Source organism: Adiantum capillus-veneris, chromosome 27, assembly GCF_014529385.1.
Source record: "Adiantum capillus-veneris isolate H3 chromosome 27, ASM1452938v2, whole genome shotgun sequence".
Taxonomy (NCBI): Eukaryota; Viridiplantae; Streptophyta; class Polypodiopsida; order Polypodiales; family Pteridaceae; genus Adiantum; species Adiantum capillus-veneris.
In genome coordinates this window covers 56,369,102-56,391,886 of record NC_140957.1, presented here as the reverse complement: position 1 = coordinate 56,391,886, position 22,785 = coordinate 56,369,102, and the positions used below count along the sequence as shown (strand labels likewise).

Here is a 22,785-nt window from a genome sequence, read left to right as displayed (position 1 = left end):
TATATAACATGGAGACCTAAAATAACGTCAATCTTTGTATATAGGTTCTCGAGAGTTGTTTGATGACATAATACGCCACAATAGCCATGATGGACTTTGGTGCTACCAGTTTGAGAGAAACGTGTTGGGAATTGTAGAGATTCCAACCAAAAACAGGTTCAATGAGTTAACGTACACTCATTATCACACTCGAGCGCTTTTATCACGAACCTTGCAACAGTTGGAGATTGAGAAGGATGAGACTCTTTTATTGCCGCAAGGTTTTTCAAAGGCTAGCATGGAACTAGGAACTTGTGAAAGATGGCATCTGTTGTGCTTAGCAATTGCATCCTTGGAAGGTCAAGCAACACAGTTGTACAAGAATGCTCAAAGTCTTGGCCCATGTCATTGCTTGAGCATGATTCAGAGAAAGGGAATCGCTCTACATGGTTTGAAAGCAACAAAAAGGGCTCTTGAAGGTTGGGAGATCATTTCTTTGAAGAGTTATTGGGGCCAAAAATATATTCATCTAGAGGGATTCTCCTACTCAAAAGTATACATATGTGGCGAGCGATATGAAGAAAAAGACAATGTGGTGATCACTTTAGGAAGAAATACTAATTTAGGACATCAAAATAAAGCAAGGGGTGTATGCAAGATCACGAGTTTCTTGTCACACGAGCATAACAGAGGCATTGAGTTGTTCTTGATTGGGGAGTTTATAAATGGAGGCAATGGAAGATGCTCTTCAACTTGATAAGGTCATTGGAATGAGAGTGATCAGTGATGTGTATTTTTCTCGCAAGGAGAAGTGTCTTTTACCAACATACGCCATACTACACAAGTGCTTCTTTCTACCCTTGCGCAATACCCAAAACAAGGTGATATATGAAATGAGCGACACCATTTTTCGAACTTGGTTGCTAAAACTTGGCAAGGTTGGATGTGCACGGCCATGGGTGGAAATAGGAGATGTAGTATTGGTTGTAAGCAGCTCCTCCATGTCTACTCCATCTTTCAAGGTTGCTATCGTGTTCAATATAAATACAGAACAAAAAGCAATCGAGCTAGGGTTTTTGAGGAGAGATCCAACCACGGATTATTGGAATGTTCAAGGAGAAAACAAGTGGCAGGATTTGGAAACATGTTTGGAGGTGCTTCATGAATGGTCTCCAATTCAAAATGCCAATGATGCAAACGTCATGCCTACTTGTTTTAAGAGAGGAATAAGAAATTCTTGATAGGGTCACTCATTGGAGTGCTCACTTTTTCAACCTTTAAAGACTTTGTCACTTTAAAAACCTCTGTTCATCGGGTGATTTTGTAGATAGAAAGTGGATACTCATTTTGGTGAAAGCGGCCCACGCTTTTCCTGACTTGTATTTCATGTGTTATGGTTATAATGGGGAGCCATTTCTTGGAGCATAAAATTGAGTAGCCATACTTATTGATTTGGTGTCACATGAGCCTTTTGATTGTAATATAGCACCATTTCCTCTCCCCCCCCCCCCCCCCCCCCCCCCCCTCTCTCTCTCTCTCTCTCTCTCTATCCCATAATATATATCTTTGTTTTGTACTGTTGATTAGGTTATTTTGTTACTCTGACTTTGTATCAGATCCACCACCTTGTAACTTTCTGGTCTCATAGGTCACTATGGCCTTTTGAAGACGTTAAGATAACATTTCATTTCATTTCATCTCTCTCTCTCTCTCTCTCTCTCTCTCTCTCTCTATGAAAAGTGGACAAAGAAGAGATATATATGTCATTATTTCTTGTGGTAATTATTTAGAATTAAAAAACACAAGCCATGAAAAATAGACGTGCAAGACTTGAATTTGGTGTTTAATTTAATCCCTAAACATTATTATCTCTCTACACTGCCCACACGTATGGTGGACAACCACCCCAACAACGTCCCACCCTATGGTAGCCACAGTAGGTCATGTTGAAGCTCTCTACCACATCATCAAGCAATGTGAAGACGACTTAAATCATGTCGAAATACGCTCTATTCACAGGTTGAGGTAGAAGCCCTTTTGACATGGTGTCAAGAGATCTGTGCATGTGTCAAGCCCTTCCCAAAGCTACTAGATGGTGGTGGAGCATAGCATGAGAAGCACATATGCACAACCATTGGTATAAAGAGAGGCGTCATTCCACGGAGAAACCACAGTGGAAGCACCAGCAGCCACCTTAAACATCCACCTTGGAAGGAGAAAAAAATCATGCTCTTGACCTCCAGTTATATGGGTGGTGGTATGTTTGTAGGTTGTATTTACACACGATCCTCAGTAAAAAAGATAGATGGTGAGAAAAATAGCTATTGTGAAAGATAGTTGCTTATAATTATTTAAGTGGGACTTACATAAGAGTGACAAATTTTTGCATATGAAAATATTTGATGAAAATATATGAAGGTTATGAATGTGTGAAAAAAATTCACACTGTTTATATTCGTATTAATAAATTAGCCTTGAAATGCTACTAGAAGGTAAGAAAATATACTCATTGCAAAAAAAACACATGGACTTGCTTAACGTGTAAATTTTTACACATAAAAAAGTCACAAAATTTACATAGAATTTTTTTTCTCATTGCTATAAAGAAGCATATGTAATTTTTTCAGTGTAAAAAAAAAGATGTAGAAAATTTTCATGTGTAAAAACTACAATATTTACGTTTGAATGGCAGTTTTTTGAGTCTAAAAAATGTTATTCACACTGTAGAGTGAGAAAAGTGATATTCACACTCAATTTTCATAGGTGTAAAAGTGTCTAAAACTTGTAGTGTCCGGGCAGCCTAGTTTTGTAACTCACCTCTACCAAGCCCTTAGGCACGTCGGATACTTGACATGGACTCCACCCATTCGCTGCCCCCAGGCATCGAGTACCCGCCTTGCATCTTCCAAGCCTGCAAGGCTTGTGAAATTGGCGTAGTTGTCCTCTTTGAAGACTACCTTACCACCCTTTGGCCCATGCTAGAGCTTCAGCACCTCATCTCGCATCATCGCCCGATCTACTCACTCTTTTACAGGCTTCAACCCGCGGATCTCACATATCCTGAAAACCTAACTCGCTGGAAGAAATGCTGGAAAGAAAATGAAGAGATGTGGCAACAGAAAATGTCAGATGTGCAGAAGTTCATGTCATCTAATGGGTGGGAAATCGAGATCGGCCTTGACATAAACTCCTGGGAATATGATTACATCGATGTGATCATTTCCAACATCCATGATTTGCTTCTTCCTCTGCCCAGGAAATACTTATGCGATGATGCCAATATAAAAGAGGGAGAACGCATGGCACAAGTACAGATTACTGATTCCTTCTTTCAGACTCCACTATTGGTGAACTGGGTTTTTAATTTCACAGTCGAAGGTGTACTGTCGTCTTCAATGCAGTCGATGATGTTGAGATTCATGGCTGCAAAAGATTGCTAATAGCTTCAACCAGCAAGAGAGATTGGCAGCTGATTGGGTTACAACAATCGGTGTTATGGGAATCGGAGGCTCGGGAAAGACAGCTAGAGCTGTGTAAGATGATGTCCAATTTCTTCTTTGACGAGTTTCGTGGTAGATGTTTCTCCATTGAGCTAGCCACCAACGATGATGAAGTCGAGAACCGACTTTTGCATAATATTGAAGTCATTCTGCGTCCTTCCTCAAAGATCTATCATGTGGACGAGCTAATGAGGTTGGTCGATAGGCATAAAGCTTAGTTGTGACTTTCTCTTGCACTAATCGTCATGCAGGGAATTCATAAATCAATAAAGAGGGAACATAGTTTCGCTCATATACCACCACATTTTGATTCTTCTTATAATTAGTATTAAATAAGAGTCGATTCTTAAGCAACAGCATGTTTTCCAATGATATCACGCTACACTAAATTATTGACAATGTACCTCTTTCACAATGTTTCTCAAACATGCTCACTACAACATGAGATACCAGGAAAACAACACACGCGCATGCGTTGTCGAGAAATTTGCGGTCTTGCAAGGAAAGCACCGGGCTTATGGCTGTGAGAGTTTGTGAGAGAACTCAACAAAAACTATATGAAGGAGTTAAACCATAGATGCCATGAAGACTAGGGTTTGGAAAGAAGTGTAATCAAAGAAGACTCACTCTTTCTCTCTTGCACTCACACACACAAAGAAAGAGCACAAAAGAGAATGTCAAAACAATACGAAAATGAAAACATCAAGGCTATGGTCATATCGTATCATGGGTAATATGAAAGGGTTAATAGATGAATTAATGGCATTCAATCTTGGCTGACCAAATAGGCTACGAATTGTTCTTTGGAATTGTAGTTTTGTGCTTACCATAATATATATATTTTGTCTAGTGATTGGGATTAATTGTGTGTACAAATCCTCTTGGTTCATAGCAAGATAACTACGCTTACATCAAAAGAAAAATTATAGTCTATGAGAGGTAGTATGATGGGATCCGGTGATAGAAGTATTTCATTAAGCCTTTCTGGGCCAAAGAGAAATACTATACGTTGTTGAAAGTGTATTTTTCGGCTAATCCATACGTTATTTCTAATAGATCATACAGAGTGAAAGCGATAGAAATGATCATCATGTGGGTTATTCATCTAGGATAGTATGTGAGAAATGTAGATATGAGAGAAGTGAATACATGAAAAGTTTCCCTCCCAAGTCCTATTCTTGCCCGTAGGCAATAAGGATACTGCGAGGAGAGATGTACCTGTAGAAAAGAGATCCTAGAATTTGCAGAGAGGATGAATTACTAAGAATGAGAGAGATAGGTTTGGTTAAGGAGATGAGATTAGATACATATATCTATATATATATATATATGTCGGATTAGAGATGAAAAAGAAAACAACAAGAAATTAAAAAAACATCAATGCAGAACACATCTTACTTGACAAACCCTTCGGCACCATTATTGATGGAGAGAGAAGAAGAGTGGATAATTCCACTTTGATTGATACACCAAGTGCAAGGCCTTCTTTGATTAGAGTTGATCTTCCAAGGTTAGCTTGTTGCAAGAATGGCTAGTCTCCCTCTAGCTAGGAGAAAGTGTAGGCTTGGGCTTATGTTAATGGCTAAGTACAATTAGGCATTACTACTCACTCCCTCCAGAATTCCTCTCATCAATGGATTGAATGCTTAAGTTATTTTCAAGGAAGAAAAGGTCCCCTTTTATAGGTGAAGGGAACCCCCAAGGGTTTACACAAGAAGAGAGGAGACAATGTGAATAGGAATTGGAAAAGTTGGAAATGAGCTGTCCCTGCATGATGTGGGCAGACTGGGGTCCAATATTTTGATCATATTTCTTCAACCGTGGCTCCAAATAAAAAAGTAAAAATATGGGCAGAAACTTCAGATCATTAGCTACGATTTTCATTTTAAAATCATTTTACAATTCTGATTGGAACCTTGTGTAAAAAATTCATCAAAATAGGATCCATTTTTGGCAGCAAAAGTCTTCCCGTGGTCCCCTTAGCCTAGACTTTCATTTAATTCCAAAGGACACCTCATGCCATATGAAAGCATGACATTGCTTCTTGACAAAGTTTTGTAATCATGCTTGCAATAATGCATTAAAATAAGTGTATCTTTGAAATCATGCCACCTAGTGTCCCACTAGGATTTGATTACCTCCTAATAGCTATTTAAAAAGAAATATAAGAAAAGTATAAAAAATACATAGAATATATATATATTGGAGTTTACCCTAGATATAGGATCTAGCTAGGGTGTGAGATGATAATGAGATAGTAGAAATAAAGAATCAATGCTTTTTGCCCCAAGTTAAAGAGGCGGAGCTATTGAGCTTTTCCCATAGTATTTTCTGATGGTAAAGTAAGGATAGGTTACCCTTGAGAAAAATAATAGGATGAGATAGAAGGCTTATTATTATACTTAAATGCGCATATGTACATTATAGGAAAGATAATTATGTATCTAAAAAGTTACAAGATAGATCTTGTAGCATGCGTTCCCACTATGTACGTGTCACAGCACGACATCCACCCCCTCTAAACCTGCACATCCTCCGGTATGTGCCACATTGTTTCTTTGTAAGATCAGTCCTTTTGTACATCTTAGTTGCTTTCTTCTTCACTGGATGATTCCAAATCTTCATCTTCACTTTGATCTTTACCTGTGGTTTGCTCTTCCTCCTCATCAACATCTTCTGGATCATTGTCTCCTCTTCTCTTAAACATTTTGATCCTTTTTCCTGCAATGGGAATCTTTACTTCTGTACCATCTAGTTCAGACAAGCTGTAAGCAGCATTTTCTTGCACATGCTTTACAACATACAGTCCAAACCATCTTTTTGAAAACTTACGCATGACTGTGTGCTGGTTATCAAGGCTACTATCATACACTAAAACCCAGTCACCTTTGTCAATTTCTTTGCCCCTGAGTCGATGTCGCTTATCAAAGTAGTCCTTGTTTTTCAACCTTGCATTTTTGAGTGGTTCTTTTGCAGCTTCAATGTCTCTAGGTCTTCTCTGTAGTTGCCTTATACGCAGTGCAAGGAGATCTTCCCTGCTAAGCCCCTCTTGCAAAGGTAGTACATTCCATGTGGGAATTGTATCTTCAATCGGCATCACTGGCTTTTGACCATACATTAGCTCCGCGGGCATGTATCCAATTACTGAGCTATGTGTTGTACGATCAGCCCATAAAGCATATGGTAACAGTTTTGGCCACTCACCAACTCTTCCTTCACAAGCCTTGGCCAAAGCTTTGATGATAGGAGAATGCTCTCTTTCACTCTTTCCATTGCCTTCAGGGTTGTAAGCTGTGGTAAGAGAAAGCTTGATTCCTAATCTAGAAAAGAACTCCCTTGCTTCTTCGGCATCCAGCTCACCTCTATCTGAAGTGATCTTTCCCACACAACCATAACGGCAAATCACCTCATCAAGAAGGAATCTCCACACAGCTTCTGTGGTTTTAGGTCTTAATGCTCTTCCTTCAACCTGATTAGTTAGGTCTTCTCGTGCAAGAACCAAGTATCTCATCTGCCAGAGTCCTAAAGGCATTGTGACTAGATCCACAACCCATTTATAGTGCATGGCTAGTGGATATGTAGGGTGCAATCCATCACGATGTCGAACATTTGAATACATTTGACAAGTTACACATGACTCTACAAACTGAGATACATCTTTATACATACCCTTCCACCAGTTATTTTCTTTCAACTTGGAGAAGGTTACCCACACACCCCTCTGTCCAGCCTATAGACTCTCATGAAACTCTTGCATGAGCTTTACTTGAGTCTCTTTTTTGTATATAACCCGTTGTCGAGAAATTTGCAGTCTTGCCAGGAAAGCACCGGGCTTATGGCTGTGAGAGTTTGTGAGAGAACTCAACAAAAACTATATGAAGGAGTTAAACCATAGATTCCATGAAGACTAGGGTTTGGAAAGAAGTGCAATCAAAGAAGACTCACTCTTTCTCTCTTGCACTCACACACACAAAGAAAGAACACAAAAGAGAATGTCAAAACAATACGAAGATGAAAAAATCAAGGCTATGGTCATATCGTATCATGGGTAATATGAAAGGGTTAATAGATGAGTTAATGACATTCAATCTTGGCTGACCAAATAGGCTACGAATTGTTCTTTGGAATTGTAGTTTTGTGCTTACCATAATATATATATTTTGTCTAGTGATTGGGATTAATTATGTGTACAAATCCTCTTGGTTCATAGCAAGATAACTACGCTTACATCAAAAGAAAAATTATAGTCTATGAGAGGTAGTATGATGGGATCCGGTGATAGAAGTATTTCATTGAGCCTTTCAGGGCCGAAGAGAAACACTATACGCTGTTAAAAGTGTATTTTACGGCTAATCCATACATTAATTCTAATAGATCGTACAGAGTGAAAGCGATAGAAATGATCATCATGTGGGTTATTCATCTAGGATAGTATGTGAGAAATGTAGATATGAGAGAAGTGAAGAGATGAGAAGTTTCCCTCCCAAGCCCTATTCTTGCTCGTAGGCAATAAGGATACTGCGGGGAGAGATGTACCTGTAGCAAGGAGAACGTAAAATTTGTAAAGAGGATGAATTACTAAGAGTGAGAGAGATAGGTTTGGTTAAGGAGATGAGATTAGATACATCTTTTTTTTTTTGGATTAGAGATGAAAATGAAAACAACAAGAAATCAAGAAAACATCAATGTAGAACACATCTTACTTGACAAACCCTTCGGCACCATTATTGATAGAGAGAGAAGAAGAGGGGAGAATTCAACTTTGATTGATACGCCAAGTCCACGCCCTTCTTTGATTAGAGTTGATCTTCCAAGGATAGCATGCAAGGATGGCTAGTCTTTCTCTAGGAGAAAGTGTAGGCTTAGGCTTATGTTAATGGCTAAGTACAATTAGGCATTACTACTCACTCCCTCAAGAATTCCTCTCATCAATGGCTTGAATGCTTAAGTTCCTTTTCAAGGAAGAAGAGGTTTCCTTTTATAGGTGAAGGGAACCCCCAAGGGTTTACACAAGAAGAGAGGAGCCAGTGTGAATAGGAATTGGAAAAGTTGGAAATGAGCTGTCCCTGCATGATGTGGGCAGCAGACTGGGGTCCAGCATGTTGATCATATCTCCTCAACCATGGCTTCAAATAAAAACGTAAAAATATGGGCAGAAACGTCAGCTCATTAGCTACGATTTGCATTTTAAAATCATTTTCCAATTCGGATTGGAACCTTGTGTAAAAAATTCATCAAAATAGGGTCCCTTTCTGGCAGCAAAAGTCTTCCCGTGGTCCCCTTAGCCTAGACTTTCATTTAATTCCAAAGGACACCTCATGCCATATGAAAGCATGATATTGCTCCTTGACAAAGTTTTGTAATCATGCTTCCAATAATGCATTAAAATAAGTGTATCTTTGAAATCATGCCACCTAGTGTCCCACTAGGATTTGATTCCCTCCTAGTAGCTATTTTAAAAAAAATATAAGAAAAGTATAAAAAATACATAGAATATATATATATTGGAGTTTACCCTAGATATAGGATTTAGCTAGGGTGTGAGATGATAATGAAATAGTAGAAATAAAGAATCAATGCTTTTTGCCCCAAGTTAAAGAGGCGGAGCTATTGAGCTTTTCCCATAGTATTTTTTGATGGTAAAGTAAGGATAGGTTACCCTTGAGAAAAATAATAGGATGAGATAGAAGGCTTATTATTATACTTAAATATGCATATGTACACTATAGGAAAGATAATTATGTATCTAAAAAGTTACAAGATAGATCTTGTAGCATGCGTTCCTACTATGTACGTGTCACAGCACGACATCCACCCGCGCTAAACCTGCACATCCTCCGGCATGTGCCAACCTCATGGTAACTTGTGAAAGCAACTGTATCCCCTGTCATCCCATGACCTCCTCCAGGATCATATGGGTAACTCAAAAACTTGTATTGTACTAAGCATTGAGATTCTCCGCATCTTTTAATTCCTCTCGGATCAGAAGGAATTGTTATATACATCTGTCTCCAAAACATTTGAAACAAATCTCCATTATGGGCAAAATCTTCATGAAGTAGAGACATAAGTTCCTCATCATCCTCTTCAAAAAACACTTCCAGGCTTCCGGTAATATACTTGAAAGATTTTTGAAACTGCACTTTAACCTTCTCACAAACCTCTAAATCCATATGTACCTCTTTCGCATAGAAGTCTGAATCTGCATCTTCATTCTCAAAAGAATCCTTTAGATAGCTTTTCTCAACACCGAGAGAAACCTCAGAAATATGCATGGTAAACCTCTAATCAATTCTCTCACCTTTTACCAAATACCTCTCCAGCTTTATATCATAAAACTTTGCATACCTCTCAAATATGGTGTTTAATTCCCTCTCCAAATCATCCTGGTAGGTATGCTCCCGGTCACTTGTAACCGACTACTCAAAAACCTCCTTGGAGTTAGTCTCTAACACAATATCTTCACCCCTTCTTCCTTTTTGACCCATCGCTAAATTATCTTCAACTGAATCATGTCTCCACTTATATAGGGAGAACACTTCTTCATTACACGACTCTGGTGTCAGCATAGAGCTAGCATCCTCTTCTTGCTTCAAGGCATCACCATGTATACCCTTCCTATCCATAGCAGATAGATGCTCACAAACCTTCTTGCAATTTATACCCTGTGACACAAGACCTAAATCCCTTTTATGCCTCAGATATTGTTTGCATACCTGCAGGAAACCCTGTATAGTAGGCACTTTATGGAAAGAATCTTTATTTGCATCTTCACACAGATAAGAAATATCACCCCAATCACAGACCATATCCCAAGAGGTTTCTTGCTCTTCTACTCTATCCTCTGATGTCTCTTCAACCTGTATAGCATAACCAAACACTTCTCTATCTTTGATTTGTGAATCTTGAAGATTCATAGCTTCATCCGCAGAACCCCAATCCTCATGCAGAGAATCTACATATGTCATTCCTTCCTCTACCATGGAATTGTGAAAGCTTGCCACATCTAGCTCTAAATAAGGCACAATTTCATGAGTCATCTGCATCACATCTGCTACCCCATATGTACAAGACATACATATTACTCTGTCAATGCACTCCTCTTCTTCCACCTCGTCTAGCTGAGGTACTTCACAATCCGCAATGCTACTAGCAGAGCTATACTCACAAAGGAAGATATTTCCAGTCAACCCCTCTAAATTAGCACTTTCGCAGCTAGGCATATCCATTTGGGTAGTACCACATGCATCAAACTCGCATAGGAAAGCATTGATAATGACTTCTTCATCCTGGTATATGTCTTCAGCATAGGTATCCGGCTCTTCTAAACTTGGTAAAAGTTCCTGGATCTGCTCAAAAGTAGATTGTAGCACATCACTAATATAGCCGTCTTCCACATGTTTTCCCTTCACATCCTCTGTCAAAACCATAGCATCCTCATCCTTGTATATACACTCATGTGCATCTTCAAACGAATCAAAAGGAGCGTCCAAATCATCTATCATAGCCGACGAGTTTGCATCATCCTCTAAGTCTCTTTGAGCCATTTCAAGCGCTTGGATAGCATCATGAGAGTCATTATCTTGAGATACGAAGGTTACAAGACCCAAACGTGCATAAATATCTTCCACTATGTCTGCTTCATCTGCATACAATAAATTTGCATCTTGCAAAAGATATGCATCTATTACTGCTTCTAAATTAGCCTGTATGGATGTGTTAACACTTTCATGGCTTACAGGAGACACCAACTCTAGCTGGTCACATCCACTTCCACTCCGCTCCATCTCTTGGTCTTGATGTTCCAAGCATACCTGTGTTATAGCTGTAGAAAACTCACCCCAGTTGCTTGCATATACATTTGCATAGTCTTGAACTTGGTGCTTGAAATCATCGCTCACAAGTTCAACAAATGCTGCAATCATCCGAGATTCTGGAATTGCTTGAAGCCTCATCTCTGTCACATATCACTCAAGATATCCTTCTGGATCATAGCCTTCGAATATATTAAGCTCATTATAGACGGATTGCATAGCGCTTTCAATCGCTTTTTAAATCCAGACTTCTTCTTCAAGCCATTTGCATTTGTCTGCAAGTTCTTTCATTTCAGCATATAGCTGCTCCACTTTGCTAGCCATCTTTATGTACTCTCACCCCGGCTTGTTCACGTCGGGCTCACCAAAAATATGTCGCGAAATTTGCGGTCTTGCCAGGAAAGCACCGAGATTATGGCTGTGAGAGTTTGTGAGAGAACTCAACAAAAACTATATGAAGGAGTTAAACCATAGATTCCATGAAGACTAGGGTTTGGAAAGAAGTGCAATCAAAGAAGACTCACTCTTTCTCTCTTGCACTCACACACACAAAGAAAGAACACAAAAGAGAATGTCAAAACAATACGAAGATGAAAAAATCAAGGCTATGGTCATATCGTATCATGGGTAATATGAAAGGGTTAATAGATGAGTTAATGACATTCAATCTTGGCTGACCAAATAGGCTACGAATTGTTCTTTGGAATTGTAGTTTTGTGCTTACCATAATATATATATTTTGTCTAGTGATTGGGATTAATTATGTGTACAAATCCTCTTGGTTCATAGCAAGATAACTACGCTTACATCAAAAGAAAAATTATAGTCTATGAGAGGTAGTATGATGGGATCCGGTGATAGAAGTATTTCATTGAGCCTTTCAGGGCCGAAGAGAAACACTATACGCTGTTAAAAGTGTATTTTACGGCTAATCCATACGTTAATTCTAATAGATCGTACAGAGTGAAAGCGATATAAATGATCATCATGTGGGTTATTCATCTAGGATTGTATGTGAGAAATGTAGATATGAGAGAAGTGAAGAGATGAGAAGTTTCCCTCCCAAGCCCTATTCTTGCTCGTAGGCAATAAGGATACTGCGGGGAGAGATGTACCTGTAGCAAGGAGAACGTAAAATTTGTAAAGAGGATGAATTACTAAGAGTGAGAGAGATAGGTTTGGTTAAGGAGATGAGATTAGATACATCTTTTTTTTTTTGGATTAGAGATGAAAATGAAAACAACAAGAAATCAAGAAAACATCAATGTAGAACACATCTTACTTGACAAACCCTTTGGCACCATTATTGATAGAGAGAGAAGAAGAGGGGAGAATTCAACTTTGATTGATACGCCAAGTCCACGCCCTTCTTTGATTAGAGTTGATCTTCCAAGGATAGCATGCAAGGATGGCTAGTCTTTCTCTAGGAGAAAGTGTAGGCTTAGGCTTATGTTAATGGCTAAGTACAATTAGGCATTACTACTCACTCCCTCAAGAATTCCTCTCATCAATGGCTTGAATGCTTAAGTTCCTTTTCAAGGAAGAAGAGGTTTCCTTTTATAGGTGAAGGGAACCCCCAAGGGTTTACACAAGAAGAGAGGAGCCAGTGTGAATAGGAATTGGAAAAGTTGGAAATGAGCTGTCCCTGCATGATGTGGGCAGACTGGGGTCCAGCATTTTGATCATATCTCCTCAACCGTGGCTTCAAATAAAAACGTAAAAATATGGGCAGAAACGTCAGCTCATTAGCTACGATTTTCATTTTAAAATCATTTTCCAATTCGGATTGGAACCTTGTGTAAAAAATTCATCAAAATAGGGTCCCTTTCTGGCAGCAAAAGTCTTCCCGTGGTCCCCTTAGCCTAGACTTTCATTTAATTCCAAAGGACACCTCATGCCATATGAAAGCATGATATTGCTCCTTGACAAAGTTTTGTAATCATGCTTCCAATAATGCATTAAAATAAGTGTATCTTTGAAATCATGCCACCTAGTGTCCCACTAGGATTTGATTCCCTCCTAGTAGCTATTTAAAAAAAAATATAAGAAAAGTATAAAAAATACATAGAATATATATATATTGGAGTTTACCCTAGATATAGGATCTAGCTAGGGTGTAAGATGATAATGAAATAGTAGAAATAAAGAATCAATGCTTTTTGCCCCAAGTTAAAGAGGCGGAGCTATTGAGCTTTTCCCATAGTATTTTCTGATGGTAAAGTAAGGATAGGTTACCCTTGAGAAAAATAATAGGATGAGATAGAAGGCTTATTATTATACTTAAATATGCATATGTACACTATAGGAAAGATAATTATGTATCTAAAAAGTTACAAGATAGATCTTGTAGCATGCGTTCCCACTATGTACGTGTCACAGCACGACACCGTTGTGGTGTAGCACCCTTTTGTTTAGGATGCTTCCACAAGTAACCATCCCTCGAAAAGTACCCATATGCTTTCCTGCGTATCCTCTTGAATTCTTGTTCAGACCAATCATCTTGTTTTGTTAGAGTACTCAAGTAGCTTCCAATAAGAAGCCAATCACCTTCATAAAGCTCTTTCAAGAATGATTCAAGTAGATTAGTCATGCAAACATTGTTACGTTTGACATGAGAGATAGAATAGAACTTTGTGCCTACATCATCTCCCTCGTCAATCATTTGTGACTCATCTTCATACCTTGCCCTTGATAGCATATCTGCCACTGTATTGTCTTTACCTGCAATGTGCTTAAACTCAGGATTTAAGGACTTAATGTAGGCAATCCACCGCAATATCTCCATGTCTGGTGTTGAGCAGCTTGTAATCATCCCAAGAAGTGGTAGACAATCTGTTTCTAGTACCACACATGCACCAATTAGGTACTCTTTCCCACTTTTCAAGGCTGTAACCATACCCCATAACTCTCTCTTTATCTGTGGATAGTTTCTTTGGCGAGCACTTTGTACCTTTGCTCCAAACCTTAGCACATACCTGTGTCCTTCTTTGTCATCTTGCCCTATTGCCCATCCAATCCCTATAGGACTGGTATCTACTGTCATAATCACTGGCCTTTGACACTCATAGTCTACCTTTCTCAAAGTTGTTGCTGACTGGAGCAACTCCTTTAGCTTTTTCATGGATTTTACATATGCTTCTGTCCATTTAAACTTCTGATTCTTTCTAAGCAGCTGATAAAGAGGATCAACTACATGTGCATAATGTGGAATCCAAATAACATAGAAGACACATGCTCCCAGAAACCTTCTAACCTCAGTGATACTAGTGCACGTTTCTTTCATTCTTTGGATGGCATCTACCTTTGTTGGACAAGGTTTCCTACCATATGGCCCGCGCATGTGCCCCACAATAAGAACTTCATTGACACCAAACATAGACTTTTTCCCTGACAATGTAAGATTCACTTCTTCCAACCTAGACAAAATTTTATCACAATCATTTATGTGATTTACCACAAACCTGTGACATCCCTTGAGATCCAAAGCTTCATCTTTGTCACTTTCTTCACATCCTTTGATAGGCAAATCATCAATGAAAGGCATTGTGATTTGAGGAATAAAGTCACATAAGACCTTATTCATCCCATTCATCATATGTGCAACCGAGTTGGTTGCTCCCTGTGGCAAGGTACACATCCTTACCAAACCCAAAGGTGTCCTCATGGTTGTCAAGTCTCTGCTTTCGATTGCAAGCTGAAATTGATCATACCCTGAGTAGAGATCCCCCATTGAGTAGATTGCCCTCCCTGAAAATGCCTCTGCAAACTCATCCACAATTGGACCTGTACCTACATTTCTAATTGTCACCTTGTTCACTGGTTGCATATCTTGGATGAAGCGTAGAGAACCATTCTTCTTCGGAGCTGTGAACCACCTGTTTGAGTATGGAGCACAAGAAGGCTCCAAGATTCCCATTTTGATTTTCTCATTCAGTAGCTCTACTAACTTTGGCAAATGAGCCTTTGGAACCGGAATAGGCCGTAGATTCCAAGGCACATGAGGTATTGTGAAAATTACCATAGGAGCTACAATAGAAGGATCAACACATCCTATCTCATGTGGCTCAAATGCAAAAGCCTTACCATGCTTTGAAAGCATTTCTTTGAAGCACTTTGTCTCCTCCTGTGTTAGAAACTCCTCGCAACCAATCTGCAACTCTTGAAAAGACTCCTTTGTGAAGGTATGCCCGATATTTTTAGGATTCCTCAAACTTGGTTGTAAAGAAGCCTACTCAATCTTTTCCCTATTGTTGGGTGGTAAGGGTGAAGCTACTGGTTTCACCTTCTTTGCTACACTCTTGTATTTAGTTTCAACATGGACTTCATGGCCAACTGTTTGGCTTTCTTTAAAGGCTTCTATTACTTGATACATTTCCATAGAGAAAACTTCCACAACTTCATTTTCAAGATGCAAACTAGACCCCATTATAGCATCAAGCTCACCCATGGTATCTACAAAAGAAACTTGTTCACACAAACCCAAAACATTTTCAGTAGGCTCTAGCAACCCACTCTTTTTCATGCCTATTTGTACATTATGCACATATTGCCTCTCACATCTCTTCAAATCTTCAAGTTTTGTAAAACATATTGATCCATTCCTTGTTACCAAGGAGCTCATCGAAAAAGTTTCACCTATTTTTGGATCAGGCGAGACCCTTTTTCTTTCTGTACCACTGCAATCCCGCTTTACAATGGTACTTGGCCAAAACCCATCATTTCTCTATGATCATGAAACTCTTTGCTTACCTTTGGTAGAGGATGTTCTCTGAGGTTGTCAAGATTACTTTCATGGTTTACATAGACTGTGAGAAATTGGACAGCTCGTTTACCATCTTTGCTGCGTATTCTAGCATATGTTGAACCATCGTTCATTACCTTTGTTTCCATTCGAACTCCCACAATGTAGGGTTGTCCAAGGATGAGATGATATGAAGATGTATCCTGTACAAAGAAGTTTTGGTCAATCTTTACATCACCTATTGTTACCTTCACACCTGGACATGCTGCATACAATTCACCGGATGAATTGTTTGCCACTTTTACCATCCAGCCATGATCTGTGTCCATCGGCCATTTGCACTTGTTGTAGAGACTCTCTTGACATTATGTTTATTTCTGAACCATGGTCAATCAAGGCAACAAATGGCTCTTCAAGATCACCTACCTTGACCAAAGTTTCTGTAGTAGCCCTTGCCCAGTGACTTCGTGAATAGTAGCTCCTAGGAATATCTTCAACTTCTTCATCATCATTTGAGAAATGCACTTGCTTCACTCTCCCACTAGATTGGTAGCATCCTACCACAGCTCCATCATTCTCCTTATTTTGCAGTTGCATCCCTTGTGTCTTTGAGGTTTCCCCTTCAACCTGTGGACGAGAAACTTCAGCAAGGGTTTGCCTTTTCCTCTTAATGATGTCAATGATCTCCTCATGGAATTCACTCTTTGCAATGCCAAGAACTTCTCCCAGAGTAAACTCAATCTTGCTATTCAAGATCCTTTCCTCCAAGACTTTCTTTAAATCTGTAGCAACCTCAATATCAGATTGTAGTTTATAAGTTGGGCCTTTTGTCTTACCTTTCGTTGGCTCTTTCTTCTTTCCTGTTGTAGACTCCTGCATGAGTACTTTAGGTGGAGATGCTCCTTGTGTTGAGGGTGTTTGAGAAGGCATTGAGTCGCTTCTTCCCCCACTTCTAGAAGCTCTTTTTGATGGTCCTTCATCAGCATTCTCACGTCTGCGCTTCTCTTCTACAATTGCCTCATTTTGTTGGCATTTTGTAATGTAGACATGCACTGACAATGAGTCCACTGGATCATTCCATCCTGTTTCTAGACGTATGCAATCACCTGCTTCATGTAGAATCTCTCTTGTAAGCTTTCCCTTTTTAGCTAATTGCATGAAATTTGGCCAAATTTGACCATGATGGTCACTCACCTCTTCATCACAAAAATGTTCAATTTTTACTCCATAAGTAGCTGCCTCAACTGAAGAGGTGGCATGCTTGGTTGCCATATCTTCAACTAAGGTTTGCATTCCCCCCTTCCCAAAGTTAGTTCTCAAGGGTAGACCTGTCTCTCTTAAGTGAATTTTACCATCCTTAAAAAAGACAACATCTTTTGACAAAGCATCACTAAAATCATCACAATCCCTTCTTACATGGTCTGTACTATCACACCAAATACATCTATTAACAAACCCTTCTTTGGGCTGTTGTCTTTGCCTAGGAAGTGGCCCTGATGGTTGGCCTTTTTCTTCAAGCTTTGCAAACTTCACCTTCAAGTCAAGCATTCCCTTCACAAGCTCATCTAGCATGGACTCATCAAACTTAGGAGCGATAAAAGTAGGCTTTACCATTTTTTCAGAAGTTGAGGTGGAAGGACTTGTAGTGTTTAATACCACCTTGTCCCTTCTTCTTTGTCGTTTGGCAAGCAATGAGACAGCACCTTCAACCTCATTCCAGTCAGTCTTTAGTTCTTGCTCAGCATCTTTATCTTCAAGAAGAAGCTCCAAATTTTCTTGAAACTCTTTACCTGCAGCTTGTAAGAAAAGATCTGTCTTCTCTGTATCTAGTGTGGCCCTTTCTATCCTGGTGAGTTGTGCATAGCGCCGCTCAAATTTCCTAAGTAGCTTTGTTATTGATAGTCCTTGCTTTGGCTTGACTACCCATTCTAAGAATTTCCTTTTGGTCACTCTCTCCAAGTCCTCCATGAAATATTCCTCCTTTAAAGCTACTTTGAGTTCTTCCCAATTTCTCCCATGCCCATCTTTAATTGCCCTAACATGCTCCCTAATTTCTGGAGCAACAACTAGCTCGAAGCTTTGAATCATCTCACCTTCTCACATGCGATGCAGCTCCATCTCCTTCACATACTCGCGTAAGTACTTGGTTACATCTTTGCCATTGAACTAATCCATTCTATTGACGACTGCTTGTATGGCCTTCGTTGCTGAAATCTCCCTTCTTTCAGTGGCATGTTGTTGTTGCATGAACATTGCAAATGCTTGAAACATTTGCATTGTTGCTGGGTCAAATGCATACCTTGTTGCTCAACATGATCACCCATGGTTACCCACAAAATCTCACCCTGGCAGTTTCGCGTCGGGTTCACCAAAAATATGTCGAGAAATTTGTGGTCTTGCCAGGAAAGCACCGGGCTTATGGCTATGAGAGAACTCAACAAAAACTATATGAAGGAGTTAAACCATCGATGCCATGAAGACTAGGGTTTGGAAATAAGTGTAATCAAAGAAGACTCACTCTTTCTCTCTTATACTCACACACACAAAGAAAGAACACAAAAGAGAATGTCAAAACAACACAAAAATGAAAACATCAAGGCTATGGTCATATCGTATCATGGGTAACATGAAAGGGTTAATAGATGAGTTAATGGCATTCAATCTTGGCTGACCAAATAGGCTATGAATTGTTCTTTGGAATTGTAGTTTTGTGCTTACCATAATATATATATTTTGTCTAGTGATTGGGATTAATTGTGTGTACAAATCCTCTTGGTTCATAGCAAGATAACTACGCTTACATCAAAAGAAAACTTATAGTCTATGAGAGGTAGTAGGATGGGATCCCGTGATAGAAGTATTTCATTAAGCCTTTATGGGCCAAAGAGAAACACTATATGTTGTTGAAAGTGTATTTTTTGGCTAATCCATACGTTAATAATAATAGATCGTACATAGTGAAAGCGATAGAAATGATCATCATGTGGGTTATTCATCTAGGATAGTATGTGAGAAATGTAGATATGAGAGAAGTGAATACATGAAAAGTTTCCCTCCCAAGTCCTATTCTTGCCCGTAGGCAATAAGGATACTGCGAGGAGAGATGTACCTGTAGAAAAGAGATCCTAGAATTTGCAGAGAGGATGAATTACTAAGAATGAGAGAGATAGGTTTGGTTAAGGAGATGAGATTAGATACATATATCTATATATATATATATATGTCGGATTAGAGATGAAAAAGAAAACAACAAGAAATTAAAAAAACATCAATGCAGAACACATCTTACTTGACAAACCCTTCGGCACCATTATTGATGGAGAGAGAAGAAGAGTGGATAATTCCACTTTGATTGATACACCAAGTGCAAGGCCTTCTTTGATTAGAGTTGATCTTCCAAGGTTAGCTTGTTGCAAGAATGGCTAGTCTCCCTCTAGCTAGGAGAAAGTGTAGGCTTGGGCTTATGTTAATGGCTAAGTACAATTAGGCATTACTACTCACTCCCTCAAGAATTCCTCTCATCAATGGCTTGAATGCTTGAGTTATTTTCAAGGAAGAAAAGGTCCCCTTTTATAGGTGAAGGGAACCCCCAAGGGTTTACACAAGAAGAGAGGAGACAGTTTGAATAGGAATTGGAAAAGTTGGAAATGAGCTGTCCTTGCATGATGTGGGCAGACTGGGGTCCAGTATTTTGATCATATTTCCTCAACCGTGGCTCCAAATAAAAAATTAAAAATATAGGCAGAAACTTCAGCTCATTAGCTACGATTTTCATTTTAAAATCATTTTCCAATTTTGATTGGAAACTTGTGTTAAAAAATCATCAAAATAGGATCCATTTCCGGCAGCAAAAGTCTTCCCGTGGTCCCCTTAGCTTAGACTTTCATTTAATTCCAAAGGACACCTCATGCCATATGAAAGCATGACATTACTTCTTGACAAAGTTTTGTAATCATGCTTGCAATAATGCCACCTAGTGTCCCACTAGGATTTGATTCCCTCCTACTAGCTATTTAAAAAGAAATATAAGAAAAGTATAAAACATACATAGAATATATATATATTGGAGTTTACCCTAGATATAGGATCTAGCTAGGGTGTGAGATGATAATGAAATAGTAGAAATAAAGAATCAATGCTTTTTGCCCCAAGTTAAAGAGGCGGAGCTATTGAGCTTTTTCCATAGTATTTTCTGATGGTAAAGTAAAGATAGGTTATCCTTGAGAAAAATAATAGGATGAGACAGAAGGCTTATTATTATACTTAAATATGCATATGTACATTATAGGAAAGATAATTATGTATCTAAAAAGTTACAAGATAGATCTTGTAGCATGCGTTCCCACTATGTACATGTCACAGCACGACAACGTGCACGCGTACACAATCCTACCTTAAGTTGTGATCATTCTGACTGAGGTAATTGTGCAGGCATTGGGTCTCCTACACAGCGCTACATAGGAATAAAGTATTTCTCGCAATAGACAATGTTTGGGGCCATCAGCTAGAAGGAAAGCACCAATTAAATTATGATTTCGCAAAAAGGATTATCCTAATGAAGTACCTACCAGGAAGCAAAATATTGATAACCGGTAGAAGCAACAAGGTTCTGGGTTGCCTACTTCAAGAGAGATTGAAGATGTTGAGCAAACCGGCAAACCGAGAGCATTCTATGCCACCAGCACGTCCGAGGGTAATGCGTGTTGCTACTTCTTGCTTTTTCCAAGGACAATGCCATCCCATGTATATGAAGCTCAAAGCAATCCAACTTGAAAAGAAAGGTCATTCAATGATCAGCAATATTGGGAAGGCCTCGTTTCGGACATGTGCACCTGACCGACATCGACATATCTGAGTGTCCCTGCTGGTAAGATATAGATGTGCTGTAAGTGGCGCTTAATATTGTTATTGACACCAGAGAATGAATGCAATGGAGAAAGAATGTTTATGTGCATCAGACTGCTAGCTGTGTCGTGAGCTCAGGGAATTTGGGTGGAAATGAGTTTTGATTTTCTTTTGGGTGCAGGTAAGAATTCCGGGTTTGCATGCGCTTCCTGGCTTGCAGCGCCTGCATCTGCACTGCATCTCGACATATGGGGCTGCACTGCATTGACGGACGTGTCCGGCATCGCAACCCTCACGTCTTAAATGAGTCTTACCTTGAGCTCGTGCAAGTCACTGAGAAACCTTCCAGATCTCAAGCATCTCACACGCCTTTACCAGTTGCGTATTCGGGAGCCAGGACCTTAAGTAAAGAAGCTTTACAGCAGGTAAATTCCTGTTTCCATTCCAGTTTTGGTTGCGATTAAATAAAGTAAACGTGCCTACTAATATACACTCCTTACATAACTAACAGATATGACATTTGCCACTAGACTACGTCCTTTCAAAATCTTGCCAACACAACCCCTCTCTTAACTAATTTTTTAAGTTTGTGCTTTTAGCCAAACTCTGTTTCATACTTTTTTTCATTTATTGTGGCTCCAATATATATATGCATTGTTATTTTGCAGCTTTAGTAGTTTTGTTTTACAAGCAATTGGCAATTGAATGTTTCATGCGGCTCCTTTCCTTACCAAGCTTTACTTCTTACTTCTTATGTAAACTTTTGCTTAGCATGCAATGCTTTATCTTTCTTTGCTAGTACTTGCATTTTTACTTGGTCTTTTGCTTATTGACTTTTGGTATGAGTGGCCTTCAAGCTTTCTTTCTTGTAAATTATCATTACTCATGATATGTGATTCAAAATTGTCTTGGCTATGACCTACTTGGGATAAAGATTGATGTGGTCATCCTTCTCACATAGATGGTGGTGGAGGTTTGCGATATAAACTTCTGTACTATTCCTACAAAGATTTCAATTCTAAGATGGCGAGGTGGCTTTGGTTTTCGGAGAGTTTTATATGAATCTTGTATGAGATGTTTCTAACAATAAGTACTATTTGCAGCAGTGCTTATCCTAGTACTTTTGTGACCCAAACAAAAATGATTATAAGATTCAATATATTAGACCACCAAAAATCTTGTCAATTGCTAGTGTACCCCAAAAGCTTCTCAATATGAGAATCATATTTCTCTTGAGAATCAAGTACATGTAGAGAAAGAAATAAAGCTTCTTGCTCCCTCCCTAGAGATTGTTTTGATTAATGGTGGAATGAAATGCCAATTTTGTGAACTTATCAACAACCACAACAATAATATAGTACAGACCTTGAAGACAATAAATGTCTCAATTTCTCGTGTCTTGGTCACAACAAGCCTCCAAATTTGATGGACTAGTGTATTTTGCCCAAACAAGCCATTTCTTATGGTTCATTTCGTATAAATAAGAGTGGGGATTTTTGTAGGACATGAGATAAAATTCTCCATTAACTTCAATGGACTGGTGGTCAAAGCATATGGTTACTTTTGCCTCACTATTTTTTCATAAGAAAGTGAATGGGGTATAGGAGTGTCTCTTTGTTTGGTAGTTTAAGGGAATGCTTAAAGCTTAAGCCAAGTTTGACCAAGTCTAAAAGAGAGGGCAAAAAGATCTATGCTGAGATTTTTTTAAAAATCATTTTCATTTTCTGCGTTTGAAAATAGTCTATTTAGTAAACCAAAAGAGAGGTGGGTAAATGAATTTTAAAATGTCTTTTTCCTACCCCTCTTCTCTTTCTGGCATATAAAACTCTCTCTTTCACTTAGATCTCATTAAAGGAGGCACTTTTCACCTCCCCCCCCCCCCCCCCCCCCCGCCAGAAAAGTAGAT

The 22,785-nt window shown here is 39.0% G+C and overlaps 2 pseudogenes; both read left to right on the top strand.

Annotated features, from left to right (window-relative positions):
* Positions 1-397: 397 nt before the first annotated feature.
* LOC147422024 (uncharacterized) lies at positions 398-1,220 on the top strand (annotated as a pseudogene).
* Positions 1,221-2,458: 1,238 nt separating this feature from the next.
* Positions 2,459-21,182, top strand: LOC147422023 (TMV resistance protein N-like; annotated as a pseudogene).
* The last annotated feature ends 1,603 nt before the right edge of the window (positions 21,183-22,785 follow it).